The following is a 12,666-nucleotide window of genomic DNA, read 5'->3' as shown; positions in this document are numbered from 1 at the left end:
TTCCGCCATCAACCACTAGAAACCATTTGTTGTACTCACAGGCCAGAATGGCCTTGTACTACATATTTTGTTTTCTGCTTGGAATTTCTGTATCAAGTTGGAGCCTCATCAGCTAACAGTAATCCTGGGGCTGATGAGCAGGACGGTCTTTTCTAGAAATTTATTACCCGGAAAAACCGGTCATGACATGAGGTCTACGGGAAAATCATGATTTTCGATGCTGAGGGTTGAATGATAGCCTAAGCCTGCCATCATCTCTCCTCCTGGAGAAGTGACTTGGATCGGGGTTCTAAGGGTCCTAGTGTGCAACCCGTATTTTTCCACAACTACCCTTGATATGAATGAATGCGTTGCATCGGAATCAAAGAGTACCAATACCGGATGTGAGTTTCATAAAAACTTACCAACCACAGTTTTTGGCTGATCATAGACGTCCTCCACGTCAATGTGATTCACCTGAGCACGAGGAAAAGGGTTGGGCTTCTTTGCTGAGCTTCCATTGTCGTTGCCGTTCCCATTCCTCTGCTTGGCCTCTGGAAAATCGGTGGCGTAGTGTCCTGTCTTCTGGCACTTGAAACAGGTGATATGACTCAGATCCTTCTGAGTCGGAGCAGGATGGTGCTGGTTGCCGTTGCCTCCATTGCCTGACTTGGGGTCGTTGTCGTGGTTGCGATTGTTCCCATTCCCTCCATGGTTATGTCCTCCATGATTGTGTCCTCCATGGGTGTGATGGTTATGTCCTCCCGAGTATGGGGCATAGCGGGGCTTCTGCTGAGCTCCGGAGTTGTACTTTCCCTGGCTATATTTCCGCTTGTGGCTTTTAATCTGCTGCTGCTTGCCTTCAAGTATAGTGGCCTTGTCTACCAGCTCCTGGTAGTTGTTGAAAATAGAACCATTAGCTGCATTCCCAGCTCATCATTGAGTCCCTCAAGAAACTTCTCCTGTTTTGCGGCATCTTGGCCACGTCATCTGGGGCATATCGAGATAACTTGTTGAACTCATCCACATACTGCCCCATAGTATGGTTCCCCTAGCGTAAGTTGCGGAACTCACGCTTCTTCAGAAAGGTGGCTTTGCCATAATTACGCTCTCAACTACATGATCATGTAAAGCAATATGAAAATGATGAAGCGTGTCATAATAAACGAAACGGTGGAAAGTTGCATGGCAATATATTTCGGAATGGCTATGGAAATGCTATAATAGGTAGGTATGGTGGCTGTTTTGAGGAAGGTTGTAACATGCCAAAATTCCAAATTTTGGAATGTCATATTAAATAAATAGATTTGATTCATTGTTCGATTGTGGTGTGGTTGCTCGTGTGAAATTGAGTGAAATTTGAAACTTTTGAAAGTTGAATGAGAGGGAATAAAATGACTTTCCCAAAACTTTAACTCTGCATTTATGATCTCCATGAATTCAAATTTTTTCAAATACAAAACCCTAGAGAGAAGATGATATGACTTTTTCTATTTAATTAAATGAAAAGGGGGTTTTTGAAAATATTTGAATTTTATTTGAAAATATTCCAAATTCAGAAACTTTAAGCAACTCAATGATTTTCATGAGAGAAGATAAAATGATTTCTTCAAAACATATGAAATATGAGTTGGAAGTTTAAAAGAATCAAATTTAAAGTCCTTTTGAAATTATTTTCAATTTGAAGTTATTCGGGTTTTACTCAAATTATTTTTCTCCAAAAATAAAATATATGGAAATTAGGGTAAAATGATTCCCTACATTAGAAAATTGGAGAGAAATAAATTTGAAATCATGTTTGTATTTTTAAAATGATTTTTCTTGAGTTTTAATGAACCAGAAGCACTCTTTGCTTTATTTGAATTTTTGCGGATTTTATTTGACCTCACAAAAATGTTCATGTTGTAGAAAATATTTTTTTGAAAATTTTGATATATTATATGCCTATAGTATATTTTTATTTTACTATATTTAATTTATTTTTTTGTCTGTGATATTGTTTTAAAAAATCTTTTGGACCGGGCCTGCCCAGGTTGCCAGGCCATGGCCCAGCTGGACCGCACGCCCGACTCGCTCGTCCCCTAGCTCGGGACAGAGTCCGAGCCGCCACGACACAGCCACCGACCTTAGCGTCTATGCCGAGGCTGGGCTCCTCTGCCCCTTGCCCAAGGCACTCTGCCCCGCCTCCTATAAGTAGGATGCCGCGGCCCCTCTCTCTCCTCCCTCGAGCGCCGCCGCCGCCACCGCACATCTGCTAAACCGCCACCGCCGGTTTTCTCACCAGCCGAACCGGTAAAACCGTCGCCCCGACTCGGTCTTTGCTTCGGTTGTTTTCTTAAACCGATTTATTTCTTTAGGTTGGTTTAAGCAGCGAATGTCTTCTGTTTACATAGTTTTAGCGGGCGTTTTCGTTCATTAGGATTTCGTAACGAGCATTCTTTAGATATATTTTTCTTTTTCTGTTAAATTTCAGCTAGGGACTCATCCGTGAATATTTTATTTATAGATTAGTCCCTGATCTTCAAACGATCACTACTTTTTCCTCGATTGTCCAAATCCAACGAAACCAACACTCACTTCCTCGCTATGATCCCCTCTATCCAGATAATCAACTTAAACATGTTTTTGAAAGTTTTAAAATTGGAATTCAAACAGATTTCTATTTGAACTTCGTTTGATCATAACTCGAGTTTTATAACTCCGATTTAATTGATTCTTTTTGCAAATCGACGCTCTTGACCTAAACTTTCTGATAAGGCCAAATTTATGCAATTTTGGTACTGTTAGAAATTGTTTTCTATTGCGAGATTTAATGTCTTGCTTTCGAAGTTTTCCGACTTCGTTTCTTCAATTTCTTTTGTGTGAGTGCTTATGTATGCAATTGCTTGCTTACGATAGATTGACCGGAGTGTGACGAGTAGAACTATCAGGAGTTATGAGTGCGAATCATCTTCATCAACCGTACAAGGCAAGTTCACACTTTGATCATACTTTTCATACCCAATTTTTATGCATTAGTTTCAACCCTCAAAGATTGCATGAGTAGGATTTGATAACATGTGGGTATTGGGAAGTAATTGATGAGGTAGGAACCTATTGTCTTGCATTCAAACCCAGGGTGTTACTACATTATGCTTACACTGCTATGCTTTGCTCGTAGACGTGGTTTGGTTTTGAGAGAATTCATGAAAGTTGTGAGAGTTATTATTAACTAAGGGAAACTTAAGGTGGCTACTTTAATACACATCTGGGTGGATTGGTTGTGGCACCCTGGAGCACCCAGTGGTTTGCCCGGTCACCTGAGAACCCAGTGCTTACCCAAGGGGAACCCGGAGTACCCGTGTGATCACCCTATGGAATGCCACCCAGGCTCAAAGGGATCATAAGATTATTCATGCTAGAAACTTCCGTGTGCAACCACAAGCCATTATGGGCTCTGGCATAGTTGAGTATGTTGTGTGACCTCTTTCAGCGGTAGGCTAGCAGATGCAGGGGGAAAGTAGGTGGTACTGTCTACCCAGAGTAAAGAGTTAATGCTTCGGAAAGACTTTGTCTCGATCATCCGTTCCTCAAACAACATGTAGTGCGAGAAATTCAACGGAGGAGATCGAGTCTTGTGGGGAAAAGTGTGCAAACCTCTACAGAGTGTATAAACTAATCATGATTAGCCGTGTCCCCGGTTATGGACATCTTGAGTATCTGGTACTTGAATTATTGGTTTGATCTCATCACTTTACTTAATTAACTTGTTGGGTTATAATTATTATTTTGGGATTCAGTTGGAGGAACCTTCTCAATGTTTTCAACAAACTTGTAGTTAAATAAAATATATTCCTTTGTTGTAGGGAAAAATTAGCTTTATGCAAAATTAAACTTAGATCCTCCACCAGCCAAATATGCATGTAGTGATGGCCATTATTCAGCATTGCTCTATATTGTGAAATTGCCAGCACATTCAATGTACTAACCTATATGGCTGCAATGTCTCCTGTTGAAGGAATTCTTACGACGAGTAAGTGATACGTTAGGGTTATAATTTCTACACTCAACTTTGTCGTTGATGTTGATGGGAATCCACAACCTTGTTGTTACTTCCGCTATTTGGATTGAGGTAATAGTATTTATGTTACTTTATACATGTGATTTACCTCTGTTATAAATCCTCGAGTACTGTGTGTGTCAACATACTGATCCAGGGATGACACTTAAGCATAGAGACTTGACCGTATGAGGTCGGGTCACTACAAAGGTATATGATGGGTTTATGGTACCGGCGAAAGTTGCGCGGTACTAGAGAGGCTAGCAATGGTGGGAGGATGAGAGTGCGTATAATCCATGGACTCAACATTAGTCATAAAGAACTCACATTCTTATTGCAAAACTCTATTATCTATCGAAACAAAGTACTATGCGCATGCTCCTAAGGGGATAGATTGGTAGGAAAAGACCATCGCTCGTCCCCGACCGCCACTCATAAGGAAGACAATCAAAACATATCTCATGCTCCAACTTCGTTACATAACGGTTCACCATACGTGCATGCTACGGGACTCACAAACCTTAACACAAGTATTTCTCAGATTCACAACTACTCACTAGCATGACTCTAATATCACCATCTTCATATCTCAAAACAATCATAAGGAATCAAACTTCTCGTAGTAATCAATGCACTTTATATGAAAGTTTTTATTATATCCCTCTTGGATGCCCATCATACTAGGACTAAATTCATAACCAAAGGAAACTACCATGCTGTTTAGAGACTCTCAAAATGATATAAGTGAAGCATGAGAGTTCAACAATTTCTTCAAAATGAAACTACCGCCATGCTCTAAAAATATATAAGTGAAGCACTAGAGCAAACGACAAACTACTCAAAAAGATGTAAGCGAAGCACAATGAGTAGTTGAATAATTATGTAACTATGTGAAGACTCCTTCTCATAAATAAAGTTTCAGATCTTTAGTACTTTATTCAAATAGCAAGCAAAACAAAATAAAATGACATTGCACTATAGCACATATCATGTGAAGAAGCAAAAACTTAGGCTCAACCGAGGCTAACCGATAATTGTTGATGAAGAAAGGTGGGATGCCTACCGGGGCATCCCCAAGCTTAGATGCTTGAAACTTCTTGAAATATTAATTAGGGATGCCTTGGGCATCCCCAAGATTGAGCTTTTGTGTCTCCCTAATTCCTCTCATATCATAGTTTCCTGGAATATTAAAAACTTCATGCACACATAACTCAACAAGAACTCGTGAGATAAGTTAGTATAAATCAACACAAAACCTTTTCATTATCTACTGTAGAAAATCACTAAAATTATAATTTTGACATTGCATACTAAATGCCTCTGCATATTTAATAGTCCTATCCTCAAATAGAATCATTAAACAAGCAAAGATATGCAAACAATGCAAACATAACATCAATCTGTCTAAACAGGATAGTCTGTAAAGAATGCAAGAGAAATCATACTTCTTTAACTCCAAAAATTATGAAAAATTACCACACTGTATATAATTTAGTTTTACTCATTGTGTGAAAATTTCAAGATTTTATCATGTTCTGACTATTCACAAATATTCAAAATATAACAACAAACTTTCTGTTTTTAAAACGACAACATATGGACTTGCAAAATAAGCATGGTAAAGGCTATACTTCACCTTTTTATTGAAGTAAAAGATGCAAAACATTACTCTAAATAACAACAAGCAAATCCTAATAAAATAAAATGACGCTCCAATCAAAACACATATCATGTGGTGAATAAAAATATAGCTCCAAGTAAGGTTACCAATGAACGAAGACGAAAGAGGGGATGCCTTCCGAGGCATCCCCAAGCTTAGGCTCTTGGTTTTCCTTGAATATTACCTTGGGGTGCCTTGGGAATCCCCAAGCTTAGGCTCTTGCCACTCCTTATTCCATAGTCCATCGAATCGTTACTCAAAACTTGAAAACTTCACAACACAAAACTTAAAAGAAAACTCATAAGTCTGTTAGTATAAGAAAGCAAATCACCACTTAGGTACTGTCAAGACAAGATTCATAATTTTTATCACATGATGCCTACTGTACCATACCATTTCTACAATTTATATTACGCAATATAAGCCATAGAAAATAGAAAACAAGCAAAATATGCATCAAAAACAGAATATGTGAAAAACAGAACAGTCTGTAGTAATCTGTAACTCTCGAATACTTCTGTAACTCCATAAATTCTAAAAACATAGGACAACCTGAGAAATTTGCTCATTAATCTTCTGAAAAAGAATCAGTATTTTATCGCACTTCTGTTAAAAATGAAAACTAATCTCCTGGGCGCAAAAGTTTCTGTTTTTCAGCAAGATCAAATCAACTATCACCGTAAGCCATCCCAAAGGTCTTACTTGGCATTTTATTGAAACAAAAGCTATAAAACATGATCACTACAGTAGAATAATCATGGGAACACACAAAACAGTAGGTATAAATGTTGGGTTGTCTCCCAACAAGCGCTTTTCTTTAATGCCTTTCTAGCTAGGCATGATGATTTCAATGATGCTCACATAAAAGATAAGAATTGAAACAAAAGAGAGCATCATGAAGAATATGACCAACACATTTAAGCCTAACCCACTTTCTATGCATAAGTATTTTGTGAGAAAACAATTTATCGGAACAAGAATCAACTAGCATGGGAAGACAAAACAAGCATAACTTCAAAACTTTTAACACATAGAGAGTGATATTATTACAATTCCTACAAGCATATATTCCTCCCTCATAATAATTTTCAGTAGCATCATGAATGAATTCAACAATATAACCATCACATAAAGCATTATTTTCATGATCTACTTTAGTCTATTTTCATGAATAGTAATGGGAGCAAACTCAACAAAATAACTATCATGTGTGTCATAATCCAATTGAAAGTTAAAATCATGATGACAAGTGTCATGGATATCATTATTCTTTATAGCAAACATTTCACAACAATAATCATCATAGATAGGAGGGATGCTTTCATCATAATAAATTTGCTCATCAAAACTTGGGGGACAAAAAATATCATCTTCATCAAACATAGCATCCCCAAGCTTTTGGCTTTGCATATCATTAGCATCATGGGTATTCAAAGAATTCATACTAACAACATTGGAATCATGCTCATCATCCAAAGATTTAGTGCCAAACATTTTAATAAATTCTTCTTCTAACACTTTGGCACAATTATCGGAATCCTTATTTTCATGAAAGACATTAAAAAGATGAAGCATATGAGGCAACCTTAATTCCATTTTTTTGTAGTTTTCTTTTATAGACTAAAGTAGTGATAAAACAAGAAACTAAAAGATTAGATTGCAAGATCTAAAGATATACCTTCAAGCGCTAAGCTCCCAGGCAACGTCGCCAGAAAAGAGCTTGATGTCTACTACACAACCTTTTTCTTGTAGACGTTGTTGGGCTCCAAGTGCAGAGGTTTGTAGGACAGTAGCAAATTTCCCTCAAGTGGATAACCTAAGGTTTATCAATCCGTGGGAGGCGTAGGATGAAAATGGTCTCTCTCAAACAACCCTGCAACCAAATAGCAAAGAGTCTCTTGTGTCCCCAACACACCCAATACAATGGTAAATTGTATAGGTGCACTAGTTCGGCAAAGAGATGGTGATACAAGTGCAATATAGATGGTAGATATAGGTTTTTGTAATTTGAAAATATAAAAACAGCAAGGTAACTAATGATAAAAGTGAGCACAAACGGTATTGAAATGCTTCAAAACAAGGCCTAGGGTTCATACTTTCACTAGTCTCAACAATAATAACATAATTAGATCATATAACTATCCCTCAACATGCAACAAAGAGTCACTCCAAAGTCACTAATAGCAAAGAACAAACAAAGAGATTATTGTAGGGTACGAAACCACCTCAAAGTTATTCTTTTCGATCAATCCATTGGGCTATTCCTACAAGTGTCACAAACAGCCCTAGAGTTTGTAGTAAAATAACAACTTAAGACACAAATTAACCAAAACCCTAATGTCACCTAGATATTCCAATGTCACCTCAAGTATCCGCGGGTATGATTATATGATATGCATCACACAATCTCAGATTCATCTATTCAACCAACACAAAGAACTTCAAAGAGTGCCCCAAAGTTTCTACCGGAGAGTCAAGAGAAAAACGTGTGCCAACCCCTATGCATAAGTTCATAAGGTCACAGAACTCGCAAGTTGATCACCAAAACATAAATCAAGTGGATCACGTGAATATCCCATTGTCACCACAGATAAGCACATGGAAGACATACATCAAGTGTTCTCAAATCCTTAAAGACTCAATGCGATAAGATAACTTCAAAGGGAAAACTCAATTCATCACAAGGAGATAGAGGGGGAGAAACATCATAAGATCCAACTATAATAGCAGAGCTCATAGTACATCAAGATTGTGCCATATCAAGAACACGAGAGAGAGAGAGAGAGAGAGAGAGAGAGATCAAAACATAGCTACTGGTACATACCCTCAGCCCCGAGGGTGAACTACTCCATCCTCATCATGGAGAGCGCGGGGATGATGAAGATGGCCACCGGTGATGGATACCCCCTCCGGCAAGGTGCCGAAAGAGGGCCCCGATTGGTTTTTGGTGGCTACTGAGGCTTGCGGCGGCAGAACTCCCGATCTAGGTTTCTTTTCGGGGGTTTCTGTATTTATAGGAATTTTTGGCGTCGGGAACAAGTCAGGGGGGTCTCCGAGTCGTCCATGAGATAGGGGGTGCGTCTAGGGGGTAGGGCACACCCTCCACCCTCGTGAATGGCTCGGGACTCTTCTGGCCCAACTCTTTTACTTTCGGGGTGATACGTCTCCGTCGTATCTATAATTTTTTATTGTTCCATGCCAATATTATACAACTTTCATATACTTTTGGCAACTTTTTATACTATTTTTGGGACTAACATATTGATCCAGTGCCCAGTGCCAGTTCCTGTTTGTTGCATGTCTTTTGTTTCAGAAAATCCATATCAAACGAGTCCAAACGGGATAAAAACCGACGGAGATTCACTACAAGAAATATGTCAACTTGTGACCTTGACTATTGGTCACTGAAAGGTCATTGTTTTTCATTTGTGACCTTTTTGTGACCAAAAACAGAAGGTCAAAAGCTGGCGGTCGTAAACTGAAATTAACGACCTTCTCTGTGCGAAGGTCGTAGACATTTATGACCAAAATATGCCTATTATTTTGTTTTGGTCACTAGTAGCCTCCCCAGGCCACGTAGGCATCCGACATGGCAATCTGATGTGGCACAAGAATCAGCCCGGTCCAATTCGATTTTCTACATGGGCCTAGCCCAACAATTTGGCCTTTTTAATGTATTTTTCCTGTGCTTTTATTAGCTACATGGGTCTGACCCAGTAATTCGGCCCATGTATTTTTTTAGGCAAGCCCTTTTAATATATGTATTTTATGTTAATTTCGGTTAGCTACATGGGCCTGGCTTACAATTTGGCCTTTTTATTTTCTAGCGCACAACATTCTGCAGTCAATTTATTTTTTATTTCCAGCTTTTTTTCCCAGCTCCAGTTTACAGATGGGTCCCAAATGTCAGATTTTGCACAGCTTATTAATAAGCAATATATATGTATATATCAAACAGACAGAAGAGAGAAAGCATATGAAAATCTTCAAATAACAGCTAAAATAAGTTTATTACAATATGCTATACAAAACAGAACACGTGAAACTACATACACTCATTCACATCACAACAACCAGTTTCCATACACTCATTCACATCACATCAACCAGTTTAACCATCGAATATTGCATACCCAGGAACTTCCTCTTATGTGCAGACCTACAGGAAGGGCATCTCTCCAGCATCATCTCTCTCCAGCATTCACTGATTCGCACTTGGCTTCACGGCTTCACACTCAGAAAAATTAGGACTGGAGCTCCTGTAAAAGAGTGAACATAAAGGAAAAAATTAGGCTTGGAGCTCCTGAAAAAGAGTGAACGCATAAAGGAAAACAAGTAAGAAAACTATACAGGAAAACAAGTAGAGTGTATTGAGCATATATATGTTGTCCCTGGAAGGCGATGAAACCAGATTATCATAAGTCATAGTTTAAACATCAAACCAGATTTACAAGTGAGCATGGCTAGAGTTCATAGAAACGATCCAAATCCAAAACTTAGGGGTGGCTGGGAGAACAGAGAGGGGGCGCACCGCTCTAGCAGAGGGCGGCGCCGAGGACCGAGTCGCCGCCAATGCTTCTGGTGTGCTCCAGTCGCCTACATGTCAGGAGTTTTGTGACTCGTGAAGATACATCTATGCACCAAAGCAGCAGTTCATTTACCAAAAGAAAATAACAGTTCAAGCATCATGGTACCAACACTAATTTATCGACAGCTCAACACCAAAAAAGTAAGTTAAATTGAAAATGCCATACTCTGACCATTTCATCCTCAATACACGTAATGTGTTGTGCACTCTACACATAAAAAGTAGGCTACTAGAAATTACTACAAGGAGAACACACCTCATATACATAATTCACACTTGACAATTACAATAGGCACTACACATATATGGAGAGGTGTTTAAAAATAAAACACGGGATTTAGGCATGCACTGGGCATGTATGGATACTAATTGCTCAACTACACGAGGGTAGCCAGTTCGCTGTCACATACAGAAAAGCATGATTCAGATCAACACCATAACAGAGATTGCTAAACCTCAACAGTGGCGTACTTATATACAAACAGAGATGATAGCGACACCGTACTACTACTACTTGAAAGATTGGCAGTGAGGCTTACCCATTGGCGAAATAGTCAGATGAGGACACCTCATTGTACTTCATGAGCATGCCTGGGGGCCAAACAGGAATATCAAAGCAATTGCATCCAGATTCTATCTTCTGCAAATCACAATAAACTCCAGTCACATTGTGTAGTATCAAATATAAGCAACAATGCAGCAGCTGAAACCACTACCTTACTAATTTGTAGAAAACCTCATGATGTAATCAAATATTTAGTTAAGGACTAGGTTATTGATTACAAGCTAAGTAAAATGCAAACATACTCATATTGTAGTGATGGATCCCAACTCATTTAAATTAGAGTAGTTCGTCATTAGCTCATTTGCGTTGTAGAAGTAAAAGCATCTGGCACACACATGATGAAATGAAATGAAAAAAAGAATGCTTCAGTTTATTTGGAAAAAAATGTGTGTGACACAGTTCTTTTGGGTTGAGCTGACCCAGCAAAAACAAAATTCAATTCTGAAGCTCACTCACCATGTGCACGTGAGGCTTGGCCATGTCAATGTGTGCTCATGAACATGTGTATGTGAACAGGAACAAGTTAAAAGGGATTCCTTCATATTTTTACCAGGAACAGGATGCGGCAGTGGAGCTTCAAGAAAAATATTTAGGGGCCAAAACTAAGAGGAAAACACCAATTGTTCACATTGAAGATTGAACACATATGTCATTCTGGCATATCCTTGAAGGAACAATTCTCATAACAGGAACACAAGAGAGGGTTGTTGATTTCGATGAGAACTAAATCAGAGCACTACTAATGCTATTCTGTTATAATTCAAACGGTACATAAAACTAACCACCAATCCAGTGCAAAAAATTGCATGTACAGATCCAAAAAAATGTATCATCTATTCAGCTGTGAATGTACAGGTTTGTGTTTTAAGAAAATAGGTTTGTGTTTTAAGAAAGTAGTGTATATACAGATCCAACCCAAATAAACTTTAAATAATTTTGTTATTTCCTGTTAATTTACAATACTGCCTAGCATGCATCTTTCAAGGATTAAAATGGAAAGATCACGGAATCCTACATCAACCAGATTGAATGACCCAAACTAAACCATCATCAATCTGTCGATGGACACACTGCACAAGTCCATATACTTTAGGCATGTTATATATTGCGACTACACTTGGAATTCTATAACATAAATCCTAGTCTTTCTCAAGGCGCAGGACAAAATGCAACACACATGCTAGAGTAAAATCACACAGAGCAAAGCAACAGCCTTAAACAAACATCATCAGCGATAGTGCAGCAGATGCTAACTTTAGATGCTGCTCGGGTACATGAACACTCTCACCTTGCGCCCCTGCACACAATGCAAAGCAACAAACAGCCTCAGCAAAAAAGCACCATCAAGAAAGCAAGCAGTGGATCAAAAACTAAGGGCGGGCAGGCATTGACCATGGACTCGGCGGGGAGGTTGGACTTGAACTGGGGGCGAATGACGCTGGAGTTGTCGTGCGGGCGGGTGATCTTGCCCTAGAGGCAGCAGTAGTGGGTGTCGTTGCTCTTGGTCTTGGCCTTGTACACGTACGCCAGGCGCTTCCCGACGTACCACGCCACGTCCTCCTTGGTGTTCACCCCCTCGACCTGCACCAGCGACGTGCTCTCGTACTGGTTCGACTTCGACCTGCAGATCAACCCCCACATCGCCATCAGCGCACCGCCCAATCTCACCATGAGATGAATCACCAGATCCGGCGAGAGCATGGCCAAGAACGGGGCTGCTCACCTCTTGAAGCCGAGGATGGTGCCCCGGACATAGAGCCTGATGCACTGCCCCGTGCGTCCCTTCACCATGGCGGCTGCTGCCGCTTAGGGTTTCGACGTGATGGGGACACGGG

General features: G+C 39.5%; 1 pseudogene; it reads right to left on the bottom strand.

The window, feature by feature from the left end:
- Nucleotides 1–11,996: 11,996 nt before the first annotated feature.
- LOC119333114 lies at nucleotides 11,997–12,622 on the bottom strand (annotated as a pseudogene).
- Nucleotides 12,623–12,666: the final 44 nt, after the last annotated feature.

Source organism: Triticum dicoccoides, chromosome 7A, assembly GCF_002162155.2.
Source record: "Triticum dicoccoides isolate Atlit2015 ecotype Zavitan chromosome 7A, WEW_v2.0, whole genome shotgun sequence".
Classification (NCBI taxonomy): domain Eukaryota; kingdom Viridiplantae; phylum Streptophyta; class Magnoliopsida; order Poales; family Poaceae; genus Triticum; species Triticum dicoccoides.
The sequence above is the reverse complement of the archived record's forward strand: the minus strand, read 5'-3'. Positions and strand labels throughout refer to the sequence as shown.